The sequence below is a fragment of the Anomaloglossus baeobatrachus genome, chromosome 10 (genome assembly GCF_048569485.1).
Source record: "Anomaloglossus baeobatrachus isolate aAnoBae1 chromosome 10, aAnoBae1.hap1, whole genome shotgun sequence".
NCBI lineage: Eukaryota > Metazoa > Chordata > Amphibia > Anura > Aromobatidae > Anomaloglossus > Anomaloglossus baeobatrachus.
The window spans coordinates 185,502,980-185,517,410 of NC_134362.1; the positions used below are offsets into that span (position 1 = coordinate 185,502,980).

Here is a 14,431-nt window from a genome sequence, read left to right on the forward strand (position 1 = left end):
TGGTATGGGCACATGTTTAGTATTGTAAGTGAATTTTTCTATTGAAAATAATTGAGTATTGGCAGGAAAACACTGGGTAAAATACATGCTTTTGAGTGCCTTTTTAATATCTTTTCACCATTTATTAGAATGGATGAAAAATGCTGCAAAAACACTTAAAAAGCAACACAAAACTGCTACAAATCAGCACAGAAAAAAAATAAGCAGCATTTGCATGAGATTTCAGAAATCTAATGCACTTTGCCATTACTGTAAAACACTGCGTTTTTTTCTCCAAGGAAACATGGTAAAAAGGCAAAGTGTGACCAAGGTCTTAATCCTTTTTTTTTTTCACTGTTTTCTGAGGTTTTCACGACTTTTTCGGAAAAAAAAGTATTAAAAATTGTCAAAATTTGCAACTAAAAAAATGCACAATAAATATGTCTGCACGTTGAGTATTTGGTTGCAGAAATGTCTGCCCCTCTTGGCAGCAAGGTAGCGCAAAAATGCATGTTTTGCCATGTTTAATTGCTCTTTTTGCATGTGTTTTTGATACTTTTTTTAATGTTTTTGATGCTTTTTTATGTTTTTTTATGCGTTTTAGATTTTTTTGCATGCATTTTTTATGCCTTTTTGGGAGGTTTTTTGCATGTGTTTTTTATGCTTTTTTTAAATGCTTTTTTTGTATGCATTTTTGATCCTTTTTTTGCATACGTCTTTGATGCTTTTTATATGCATTTTTTATGGGTTTTTTTGCATGTGTTTGATACTTATTTTTGCATGCATTTTTGATGCTTTTTTTAAAATATTTTTTTGCATGCACTTTTTATGGCTTTTTGGGGTTTTTTTGCATGTGTTTTTGATGCTTTTTTGTTAAATGTTTTTTTGCATACATTTTTGATACTTTTTTTGCATACATCTGATGCTTTTTTGTATGCAATTTTTATGCTTTTTAGTGCTTTTTTGCATGTGTTTGATACTTTTTTTGCATGCATTTTTGATGCTTTAAATATTTTTTTCATGCATTTTTGATACTTTTTTATGTTTTTTTTGCATGTATTTTTGATGCTTTTTAGTGCTTTTTTTTGCACGTGTTTTTGATATTTTTGCAGTGTTTTTGATGCTTTTTTTGCATGTGTTTTGATGGCTTACATTTTTATAGCTTTTTTTGCATGCGTTTTTCATTGCTTCAATATTGAAAAACGCAGAAAGAACTGAAACGCTGCAGATTATTTTCTGCACTAAATCTGCAAGGAAAAAACTCAACATGTGCACTACACTTCAGATTTCTCGTTGACTTTGCTAGCATCAGGATCTGCTTTGCATCTTGTGACAAAACTGCACCAAAAAACGCATTAAAAACGCGATAAAAAACGCATTATGCTTTTTAATATAGATTTTTCAGCCAGAAAAGTTGTGTGTCGACATACTGAAATCGCTGTACATCCGACATACATCAAAATCATAATTGAAGCCTGAGGTCTATGGATGGGGATGGGGGGGGGGGGATAATTTATTTTTAGGTTTTCTATGCCTTTTAGTGCCACTGAATGTTACAATAAGGGCATTTTTCCTTAATTTTGCCTCCTTGGGAGACGTCGGAGCCATAGCAATCAATAATAATAAATAGTAATGCGTATGGTGTGTACGATTGTGGCTGAGGCCCTTCTGTCGGACGCAGGGTTTAGAGGGAATGAATTGGAGAGGGAGGGGGGCGCGGAGACGCTGCAGATGGCTGCAACCTATAAGTGCATCTAGGGATAAAGCCGGGGACGGGGGGTGCAGAGGACACTTAGGCCGGACATCTGCTCCGAGCGTCAGCTTAGTTGCCGAGTCGTACTGTTAAAAAAAGAAAATATCCGCCGCGCTCAAGTTAATTTTTTAAAGTGTGTCCGAAATTTTAGGTTTTTCGATAATCAAGGACAGACATGGCCATAACTCAGGACAGAGCTGGTCCCGTGACCGATTAATCTGGTCCCCCACAATAACGCACCAGATCACACTTGCTGCTTACAAGTCTATCGTAGGGTCTCATTTCACAGCCAATGAATAATAACATCCCCCCCGCAGCCCCCCTACACCTATACAGAAAAGAATAGGAATAAAAAAAGACTTGACAACTGCCCTCGACATCCCCCTCCCCGGCTCGTGGACAGATGGCGTGTAAAGCGAGGACAAGCGGTGCGGAGAGTGACAGCTGTCAGCGAGGGCGCACCGGCACACGTCACCTCGCCGGCCAAACCGCGGCCGTCGTGCTGCCCCCTGTTGGCCACAAGAGCTGACAATCATCAAATGTACTCGACACAGAGGAAAAATCCCTTTAAGGCTTAGATATAAAAATGACACTCCCCAATAAAATAATGTATAATTAAAGGGGTTGTCCAGTGCCAACCACCAGGATAGGTAATAACTTACTGACCGGTGGGGGATTTTATTCTTACAAGATAGAGGGGCCTGGCGATTCTCCAAGACGAGCGCAGCCCCATAGGGAATGAAAGGGTCGGTGGACGAGCATGTCAACTGCTGTTTTGTGCTGCCAATCAGCCAGATCCCCACTATCTATCCTCTTTAAAAAGAATCTATCAGCAGATTTTTGCTATGTAATCTGAGAGTAGCATGATGTAGGGGCAGACACCCTGATTCCAGCAATGTGTCAAGTACTGAGCTGCTTGGTGCACTTTTGATATAATCCCTGGTTTCCTCTTTAAAAGGAATCTATCAGCAGCTATGTAATCTGAGAGCAGCATGATGTAGGGGCAGAGATGCTGATTCCAGCAATGTGTCACGTACTAGACTGCTTGGTGCAGCTTTGATATAATCCCTGTTTTCCCTTTAAAAGGAAACTATCAGCAGGTTTTGCTATGTAATCTGAAAGCAGCATGGTGTAGGGGCAGAGACCCTGATTCCAGCGATGTGTCATTTACTTAGCTGCTTGGCACAGTCTTGATTGATTCCTTTTAAAGGGGAAAACAGGGATTGTATCAGCAGTTTTTATCTATGTACGCTAAGAACAGCATGACGTAGGAGCAGAGATCCTGATTCCAGCGATGTGTGACTTACTTGGCGCAGTTTTGATATAATCCCTGTTTTCCGCTCTAAAAGAAATCTATCAGCAGCTATGTAATCTGAGAGCAGCACGATGTAGGGGCAAAGATCCTGATTCCAGCGAGGTGTCTCTTACTGGACTGCTTGGTGCAGATTTGATAGATTCCTTTTAAAGGGGAAAACAGGGATTATATCAGCAGGTTTTTACTATGTAATCTGACAGCAGCCTAATGTAGGGGCAGAGACCCTGATTCCAGCGATGTGTCACTTACTTGGCTGCTTGGCGCAGTTTTGATACAATTCCTGTTTTTCCCTTTAAAAGCAATCAGCAGTTTATTTATATGTACTCTGAGAGTAGCATGATGTAGGGGCAGACACCCTGATTCCAGCAATGTGTCAAGTACTGAGCTGCTTGGTGCACTTTTGATATAATCCCTGTTTTCCCCTTTAAAAGGAATTTATCAGAACTTTTTTCTATGTACTCTGAGAACACAATGACGTAAGGACAGATATCCTGATTCCAGCGATGTGTCACATACTGAGCTGCTTGGTGCAGTTTTGATAGATTCCTTTTGGAGGGGAAAACTGGGACTATATCAGCAGTGTTTTGCTATGTAATCTGAGAGCAGCACGATGTAGGGGAAGAGACCCTGATTGCAGTGATGTGTCACTTACTGGGCTGCTTGGTGCAGTGTTGATACAATCCCTGTTTTCTCTGCTGTAGATGTAACAGGATACAGAGTATAACCCCGCCCACACCCCTGATTGTCAGCTTCCTGTACCAATCACTAGTGGAGGTGTGGTTATACAGATTAGCTGGACTGTCAAGCTTGTGTCAACTGAAGACAAAACACTGATTGTATTGAAACTACAGCAAGCTGCTGAGCAAATAACACATCCCTGGAATCAGGTTCTCTGCCCCTACATCATGCGGTTCTCAGATGGTCTTGGGCCAGCAAACACATCCAAGTGTCAAGGTCTGCATACGGATCGCTCTCGTATCCGATTGTCATTGACTTTTACCAGAGGCTTATTAAACCGCCATCTGCATGGATGGTAAAAATTGACACTTGGGCACAAAATCGTTCATATTTGCATACATTTTATTGGATGATCCTACGACCTAAATAGCAAAAAGTGCGGTGTTTATGCCGACCCCACCTAAAAGTTAGAGTCTATGGAGTTTTACACAAAAGTCGCCAATTGTCATGGCAGCATCAGACGCCGTTCACATTGCACGGTCTGACCTTGGTTTTCCTGGTGTTTCTGGTCTACACAGGGAGACTTGGGCATTGAATAGCAGTGTGCTCAGTCATAGACAGGCTAGCAAGAGTTAACCTTTGATAGCCTGCTTGTTATTCTTCTTGGATCACATGGGGTGGGGAAGCCAATCACATCTGCTCTTCTCCTACTTAGGTTGGAGGAAATCTTCAACCTATGCTGACTATAGTGTATGCTATGTTGGTCTGTGTGCTGTGGTGTCACAGATTTTCTGGAGAGAGAGTAGCCTGTGCTTGGTTTTATTGTGCAGTTACTCTTCATCTTGTTGCTTCCTTCCTGCTCTTGTTTTTCTCCTAACCTCTTGTTGTCTTATACCTCTGTGTGACAGAGTTTTGGTTTCCCCTGTTTGTCTATTTCTGTGGGTTAAATCACACTCCTGTCCAGGCCTTGCATAGGGTAAAAGACGAGGACTGATCAGGAACAGAGCCAGGAAGGCGCTAAAGACATCCCCACCATTAGGGGTGTCTCTGAGAATAGGGATAGTACAGGGCCCCCTAGTCTTCGGGTCAAATTAGGGGCTCGCAATCCCCATAGTCTCTTGTGACCATCAGTGATCATAAATCAGCTGAGAGGATCAGAGAAAAAGACTGTCATAGTGAGCTCACTGATGGATCCTCAGTTAACTCATTCTGCAGCTATCAACAGTGCAATACACAGGATCTGAGCAGCAAATTTTGTAAAATTTTAAAATGAAATATTTTGTGGATTTAATATAATTTTTGGCAAATTTTTATCACATCGACAGGAAGCAAATCAGTGGAAGGCTGTGCAGGCTGGAGACTCTGCAGATGTCTGAGGTTGGCAGATCACACCCTGCTGATTTCGGGGAATCCCTGAAATAAAACTAAAAAGGTTAATGATGGAGGAGACACACCTAAGAACGGATGTGTAGCACACGCTGAGCCCCTCCTCTGCACACGCTGCACCCCTCCTCTGCACACGGTGCTTCCCTCCTCTGTGCTGCTGTGTTGTGGCTTTTATGGTTTGCAAAAAATTCTGTCTAAAAAAGAAAAAATTCAATTTGCAAAAACAACATATAAAGATGTCGTATAGTGGAGCTGTGCATTATTTGATTTTTGGTGCATTTCCATCCAATGTCTAAATGGGAAGTTCCCTTTTGTGCCTGGCCCTCCATTGCAGCCCGCGTTCACTTTTGTGCCTGGCCCTCCATTGCAGCTCACATTCACTTTTGTGCCTGGCCCTCCATTGCAGCTCACGTTCACTTTTGTGCCTGGCCCTTCATTGCAGCTCACGTTCACTTTTGTGCCTGGCCCTCCATTGCAGCTCACGTTCACTTTTGTGCCTGGCCCTCCATTGCAGCCCGCGTTCACTTTTTTGCCTATTCCATCATTGTAGCCCGCATTCACTTTTGTGCCTGGACCTCCATTGCAGCCCGCGTTCACTTTTTTGCCTATTCCATCATTGTAGCCCGCATTCACTTTTGTGCCTGGACCTCCATTCCAGTCTGCGTTCACTTTGTGTGTCTGGTCCTCCATGGCAGGCCAATGTAAATAAGGATGGACTGTGGATCACACAACAGGGTGGATGAGCTGTGATGCCATTATATGGTTCTCTACTGTCACAGCATTAGGATTTTTGATATATGGATGCCTGGTAGCTTTGCCCTTTAAGAGGGGCCAAAAAGCACCAGAAAAAGAAGTACTCTGCACTTGTAACGGGTGACAGACAGTCATGTGGTTTCTGGCAATAGAAGGTCACAGCTTTTGGCTGCGCAAAATGCTCCCTGACTTTCTATTGTTCCAGCAGTCAGTATTCATTGCTATAGGTAGCTTTCTTGCTGGATTTTCATTTCTCCCTCTTTTGGACCCAGCAGGAGCTCACCTTCCACCCAGTTGCTGATCATCAGCATTCTCTTCGTGCTTAAATGCTCCTATCTTCCCTGGACTGGTGATATCATTGATTTCATACAAGCTCTTGTTGCAAGCAGGTGGCTTCTGTAGTATTGTTGCTTAAGTCCTGCTTGAGTCATGTATTTTCCCCCAGTGTGTCCTTCTTGTGTCTTTCTTTAGCATTTAGTGGGGTTGATGAAGAGCTCATCCCATCCGTTGCCTTTTTAGGGTCCAGCACTAGGGATACCTAGGGTCAGGCAGAAAAACAATGTATCAAATGTCCCACAATAATGTAGAATTTTGCTCAAATTTCAACCTTCATGCAGGTTACAAATGGTTCCAATTTCTTTAAGACCACCCTGTCCTTTCTACAATATGGTCATTTAAAAAAAGGGTTCAGCACTAGGGATATCTAGGGTCAGGTATCTGGTTTGGCGCATAGGTGCAGAACCTATCTAGGGTGGTGAGGGACCCCAGGGACCAGCATAGGGATATCTAGGATCAGGTATCTGGCTCAGTGCATAGGTATGGAACCTATCTAAGGTGGTGAGGGACCCCAGGAACCAGCACTAGGGATACCTAGAGTCAGGTATCTGGCTCGGCGCATAGGTGCGGAACCTATCTAGGGTGGTGAGGAACCCCAGGACCAGCACTTGGGTACCTAGAGTCAGGTATCTGGCTCGGCGCATAGGTGCGGAACCTATCTAGGGTGGTGAGGAACCCCAGGACCAGCAGTAGGGATACCTAGGGTCAGGTATCCAGCTCGGCGCACAGGTGCTGAACCTATTTAGGGTGGTAAGGGACCCCAGGGACCAGCAGTAGGGATACCTAGGGTCAGGTATCTGACTCGGCACATAGTGCTGAACCTATTTAGGGTGGTGAGGGACCCCAGGGACCAGCAGTAGGGATACCTAGGGTCAGGTATCCGACTCGGCACATAGTGCTGAACCTATCTAGGGTGGTGAGGGACCCCAGGGACCAGCAGTAGGGATAATTAGGGTCAGGTATTCTGCTTGGCGCATAGGTGCAGAACCTATCTAGGGTGGTGAGGGAAGCCAGGATCCAGCAGTAGGTTTGGTCAGGGGTCACCATCTCCCCCATCCCTAGACGCAGGGGTCCCCTTACCTTTTGCCGCTCACTTGGTACTCCCCTTTATACCTGTATACTCTATGCCATCCAAAATCTGGATGACATAAATCCATTTTCCCCGTACATGTAGATAGTATTTGCCTAACATAACACTAATATCAAAAATAATAAAAGACTCAAGTTTTCTCCATCTACATTTGTTAAAACGCCATTTCCAAATTCCGCAGCCTGAGTAGGTTAAGATGATGCAGCGCCAGACTGTAAAGTGGAGTATAATACGCTCAAAAGAAGGGAACGGTAGACGGGTTTGTGCCTGGGGGATTGCAGTTTTTGTCGCCATTGAAAGGGTTAATGTCAACCTGTCACATGAATATAACAAAAATACAGTCCTGGGGGACTTCACTCTGCCGTCTACTAGAGGGGGGCACCAATTACGGGTTAACACCCACTCCAGAGACCGGCACAACTTGTCAATGTTCAGCGGCGAGTGGGCAATTATCAGGATCCCTAGACAGCAATGCCCACAGGCTGGAGAGAGAGGGGGGAGAGAAGGTACCTAAAAGCCGAAAACTAGACATAATAATGACCATTTTTGAGAGCGCCAACCAAACTATAGCATTACTCAAAAGCCTAGCCTGGCTGATTTTATGGGTTAGGAGCGAGAGTTTGTAGAAAGTAGCACTTCCGATTATCAGAGAATGTTAAAAATGTAAACAAACGACTATAAAAAACAAAGTTGCAAAATGTATTATCAGGTGGTAAATTCTCAGTCTGCGGCCGAATATCAGGAGATTGCAAAAATCGGGTGTTTCTTCTGTTTCCCGATCTAATTTCCCTGCGACACTTTGAGACGAATCTTTCCAGTAAATATCTCTATTCCGAGCGACTAATGAAAATTTCTTTAGAAAATGAACTCGTAAAGGCTTTAACAAAAGCTGCCGCTGGCGGAGACTTTATGTGAATTAATCATAATACAGAAAAACAAACAAAAAACAAATGTCATGCCCAGGGATATGGGGTACTCGGTCCCGGGCAGTATAGGTCTGGGGAATGTCACGGTAGTGGTCGTTACCCGGTTCCGTGCCCTGGGCCCTTTTTGTAATGGGGATATTTACAGGGGAGAATAAGGTAATGTTCACATGTGACGCCACTTGCGGTGTTGCGGCTGCAGGGATGAAGCCGCTGCAGAATGTCACTACTGGGGCTGGTGTTATTTGCAGCTTGGTTGGTAGACCCTCCGCAAGCAGGGCCGGGCCCCAGTGGATAAGTGTTGTGACAGGTGCTAGAAGAAGGGAGTTCACTGCTACTGGTTTTACTCACGGCAAGCTGGTAATGACTGGTTGCCCGAGGCCGGCTGCTTTCACCTCCAGGTCCCCTTCGTTCCAGTGCCAGTTTGGTTCTGTGGTACCACCTGTCTCTGGTAAGTGGGTCCCCGTGGTATAGAACACTGGGGGTCCTCGGTCTCTGGTTTGTCCACTTCTGTCCAGCTGACGGTAGCGTGAACCCTGTGGGGTTGGAGTCTCTGGTCCGGTCCACGGTTCTCTCTCTGCTACCGAGTCTTCGGATTTTTAGGATCAGCAAGGTCCTTGATGGTCCCCTTTGCTGTGCAGGTGTTAACAGGTCGGCTTGGAGCTCTTTCCTAGGGTTCTGTACCCCGTCGGTACGTAGTTCCAGGAGTACTCCACCATACTCCCCCCGGCAATCACATCTCCTGGGTACCAGGTCACCGTTAACCCGCGTCAGACAGTCGCTTCATGTCCACCTTCACACACTACACTCTACTGACTCCCTGAGTTCTCTCTGTCCACAGTCTGCCCCTTCCACCTGCTCAACTAGTGGACTGGAGTGGCTCCACCTCTAGGCGGCCATCCATTGGTCCAACCCTAGCTGGGTACTATTGTATGGGGGATTGTTGGGGAAAACTGGGTTTACCTGGGTTTTTGGTGTTACCGGCGCTGGATCTCCAGGTCCCTAAGGGGGTAGGCCCTGGATCCTTGTAGGGATGAAGAGCATTGTAGCACCCTGATGGCTTCAGTGGCTCTACACAAACCTGTGACGTAGATCAAAATATGCGTACGATTCATTACTTATCATATCCAGGTACTACAGAAGTGGTGGTGCAAGAAAAAGGCAAGAAGATGCGGATAATGGCACATGAAGAAAAAAATGCATTGTGAAGCATCAAAGATGATCTGACCTCGGGGTGTCCTGCTTGAGGAAGACTGGCCTTATGCATAAGGCTGCTCACTCGAACACTCCCTCACACATATGCATGCTCAGCTCATTTGAGCATGCATATATCCTCAGTAAAAAGGGACTAAGTTGCCCTCGGTCTCCTCTGACAGCGTATTGTCACACTAGGTACGGAGAAGTACGAAGTGAGTGGCGAAAGGAAAGGGAAAGGAAACCCTGTGTCTAGGGAAGGGGAAGATAGTGACCCCTGACCCACCCTACTGCTGGTCCCTGGGGTTCCTCACCCCCCTAGACAGGTCCACACCTATGCCCCGAGCTGGATACCTGACCCTAGGTATCCCTAGTGCTGGTCCCTGGGGTTCCTCACCCCCCTAGACAGGTCCACACCTGTGCCCCGAGCTGGATACCTGACCCTAGGTATCCCTAGTGCTGGTCCCTGGGGTTCCTCACCACCCTAGACAGGTCCACACCTGTGCCCCGAGCTGGATACCTGACCCTAGGTATCCCTAGTGCTGGTCCCTGAGGTTCCTCACCACCCTAGACAGGTCCACACCTGTGCCCCGAGCTGGATACCTGACCCTAGGTATCCCTACTGCTGGTCCCTGGGGTTCCTCACCACCCTAGACAGGTCCACACCTGTGCCCCGAGCCGGATACCTGACCCTAGGTATCCCTAGTGCTGGTCCCTGGGGTTCCTCACCACCCTAGACAGGTCCACACCTGTGCCCCGAGCCAGATACCTGACCCTAGGTATCCCTAGTGCTGGTCCCTGAGGTTCCTCACCACCCTAGACAGGTCCACACCTGTGCCCCGAGCTGGATACCTGACCCTAGGTATCCCTACTGCTGGTCCCTGGGGTTCCTCACCACCCTAGACAGGTCCACACCTGTGCCCCGAGCTGGATACCTGACCCTAGGTATCCCTAGTGCTGGTCCCTGGGGTCCCTCATCACCCTAGATAGGTTCTGAACCTATGCCCCGAGCTGGATACCTGACCCTAGTTGTCTCTACTGCTGGTTCCTGGGGTCCCACATCACCCTAGATAGGTTCTGAACCTATGCCCCGAGCTGGATACCTGACCCTAGTTGTCTCTACTGCTGGTTCCTGGGGTCCCTCATCACCCTAGATAGGTTCTGAACCTATGCCCCGAGCTGGATACCTGACCCTAGTTGTCTCTACTGCTGGTTCCTGGCATCCCTCACCACCCTAGATAGGTTCTGAACCTATGCCCCGAGCTGGATACCTGACCCTAGATATCCCTAGAGCTGGTCCTTTTTTTAGAATGACCATATTGTAGAAAGGTCTGTTATGTTATGAAATGTCATTATTGTGTGACATTTCATACATTGTTCTCCTGCCGTTCAGTAACATTGGGAATATTATCAAATAACAAGAATAAAAAGGCACAATTAGCATGAAAAAATGTAGTGTCGATTGGTGTAACTAGCTGCATCTACACAGGAGAGGCTACAGTAATGGATTTGTATTGTTATATTCTGGTTTCTTCCACTAGATGGCAGCACAAAGATAACAAGGATATGCTAAACTTTTGTAATATATATTATATGTATATATAATGTACACACACAATTAATGACTGATCACTGGTGGTCCCATCTATTAGATATAGTAATAGGATAGGTAATAAGGGACTGATCGCTGGTGGTCCCATCTATTAGGTATAGTAATAGGATAGATAATAAGGGACTGATCGCTGGTGGTCCCATCTATTAGATATAGTAATAGGATAGGTAATCAGGGACTGATCGCTGGTGGTCCCATCTATTAGATATAGTAATAGGAGAGGTAATCAGGGACTGATCGCTGGTGGTCCCATCTATTAGATATAGTAATAGGATAGGTAATCAGGGACTGATCGCTGGTGGTCCCATCTATTAGGTATAGTAATAGGAGAGGTAATCAGTGACTGATCGCTGGTGGTCCCATCTATTAGGTATAGTAATAGGATAGATAATCAGTGACTGATCACTGGTGGTCCCATCTATTAGGTATAGTAATAGGAGAGGTAATCAGTGACTGATCACTGGTGGTCCCATCTATTAGGTATAGTAATAGGAGAGGTAATCAGGGACTGATCGCTGGTGGTCCCATCTATTAGGTATAGTAATAGGATAGATAATCAGTGACTGATCACTGGTGGTCCCATCTATTAGGTATAGTAATAGGATAGATAATCAGTGACTGATCACTGGTGGTCCCATCTATTAGATATAGTAATAGGATAGATAATAAGGGACTGATCGCTGGTGGTCCCATCTATTAGGTATAGTAATAGGAGAGGTAATCAGTGACTGATCACTGGTGGTCCCATCTATTAGGTATAGTAATAGGATAGATAATCAGTGACTGATCACTGGTGGTCCCATCTATTAGATATAGTAATAGGATAGATAATAAGGGACTGATCGCTGGTGGTCCCATCTATTAGGTATAGTAATAGGATAGATAATAAGGGACTGATCGCTGGTGGTCCCATCTATTAGGTATAGTAATAGGAGAGGTAATAAGGGACTGATCGCTGGTGGTCCCATCTATTAGATATAGTAATAGGATAGATAATCAGTGACTGATCGCTGGTGGTCCCATCTATTAGATATAGTAATAGGATAGGTAATCAGGGACTGATCGCTGGTGGTCCCATCTATTAGATATAGTAATAGGATAGATAATAAGGGGCTGATCGCTGGTGGTCCCATCTATTAGATATAGTAATAGGAGAGGTAATCAGTGACTGATCGCTGGTGGTCCCATCTATTAGGTATAGTAATAGGAGAGGTAATAAGGGACTGATCGCTGGTGGTCCCATCTATTAGGTATAGTAATAGGATAGGTAATCAGGGACTGATCGCTGGTGGTCCCATCTATTAGGTGTAGTAATAGGATAGGTAATCAGGGACTGATCGCTGGTGGTCCCATCTATTAGGTATAGTAATAGGATAGGTAATCAGGGACTGATCGCTGGTGGTCCCATCTATTAGGTATAGTAATAGGATAGGTAATCAGGGACTGATCGCTGGTGGTCCCATCTATTAGATATAGTAATAGGAGAGGTAATCAGGGACTGATCGCTGGTGGTCCCATCTATTAGATATAGTAATAGGATAGGTAATCAGGGACTGATCGCTGGTGGTCCCATCTATTAGGTATAGTAATAGGATAGGTAATCAGGGACTGATCGCTGGTGGTCCCATCTATTAGATATAGTAATAGGAGAGGTAATCAGGGACTGATCGCTGGTGGTCCCATCTATTAGATATAGTAATAGGATAGATAATATGGGACTGATCACTGGTGGTCCCATCTATTAGATATAGTAATAGGATAGGTAATCAGGGACTGATCGCTGGTGGTCCCATCTATTAGATATAGTAATAGGAGAGGTAATCAGTGACTGATCGCTGGTGGTCCCATCTATTAGGTATAGTAATAGGATAGGTAATCAGGGACTGATCACTGGTGGTCCCATCTATTAGATATAGTAATAGGATAGGTAATCAGGGACTGATCGCTGGTGGTCCCATCTATTAGATATAGTAATAGGATAGATAATCAGTGACTGATCACTGGTGGTCCCATCTATTAGGTATAGTAATAGGATAGATAATCAGTGACTGATCGCTGGTGGTCCCATCTATTAGATATAGTAATAGGAGAGGTAATCAGGGACTGATCGCTGGTGGTCCCATCTATTAGATATAGTAATAGGATAGATAATCAGTGACTGATCACTGGTGGTCCCATCTATTAGGTATAGTAATAGGATAGGTAATCAGGGACTGATCGCTGGTGGTCCCATCTATTAGATATAGTAATAGGATAGATAATAAGGGACTGATCGCTGGTGGTCCCATCTATTAGGTATAGTAATAGGATAGATAATAAGGGACTGATCGCTGGTGGTCCCATCTATTAGGTATAGTAATAGGATAGGTAATCAGGGACTGATCGCTGGTGGTCCCATCTATTAGATATAGTAATAGGATAGGTAATCAGGGACTGATCGCTGGTGGTCCCATCTATTAGATATAGTAGTAGGATAGATAATCAGTGACTGATCACTGGTGGTCCCGTCTATTAGGTATAGTAATAGGATAGATAATCAGTGACTGATCACTGGTGGTCCCATCTATTAGGTATAGTAATAGGATAGATAATAAGGGACTGATCGCTGGTGGTCCCATCTATTAGGTATAGTAATAGGATAGGTAATCAGGGACTGATCGCTGGTGGTCCCATCTATTAGGTATAGTAATAGGATAGATAATAAGGGACTGATCGCTGGTGGTCCCATCTATTAGGTATAGTAATAGGATAGGTAATCAGGGACTGATCGCTGGTGGTCCCATCTATAAGATATAGTAATAGGATAGGTAATCAGGGACTGATTGCTGGTGGTCCCATCTATTAGATTTGATTACAACTCAAAAATATCTCCCGGATCCGTGCTTTTCTTAACCAAGAATCCTCAAAAACATTAGTGCATGCCCTCATCATCTCCCGCCTCGACTACTGCAACCTCCTGCTCTCTGGCCTCCCTTCCCACACTCTTGCACCCCTTCAATCTATCCTAAACTCTGCAGCCCGCTTAATCCACCTCTCCCCTCGCTACTCCCCAGCCTCGCCACTCTGCCAATCCCTTCACTGGCTTCCCATCGCCCAACGACTCCAGTTCAAAACATTAACCATGACATACAAAGCCATGCACAACCTGTCTCCTCCCTACATCTGTGACCTAGTCTCCCAGTACCTACCTGCACGCAACCTTAGATCCTCACAAGATCTCCTTCTCTGCTCCTCTCTTATTTCCTCTTCCCACAATCGTGTACAAGATTTCTCCCGTGCATCCCCCATACTCTGGAACGCTCTACCTCAGCACATCAGACTCTCCACTACCGTGGAAAGCTTCAAGAGGAACCTCAAGACCCACCTCTTCCAACAAGCCTACAACCTACAATAGCCCTCAGCCCAGTAGACC

At 45.1% G+C, this 14,431-nt stretch overlaps 1 protein-coding gene across 2 annotated transcripts in view; it reads left to right on the top strand.

The window, feature by feature from the left end:
- Positions 1-14,431, top strand: part of ACSF3 (acyl-CoA synthetase family member 3) — a 132,996-nt gene that overhangs the window by 58,281 nt on the left and 60,284 nt on the right. The window lies entirely within an intron of this gene.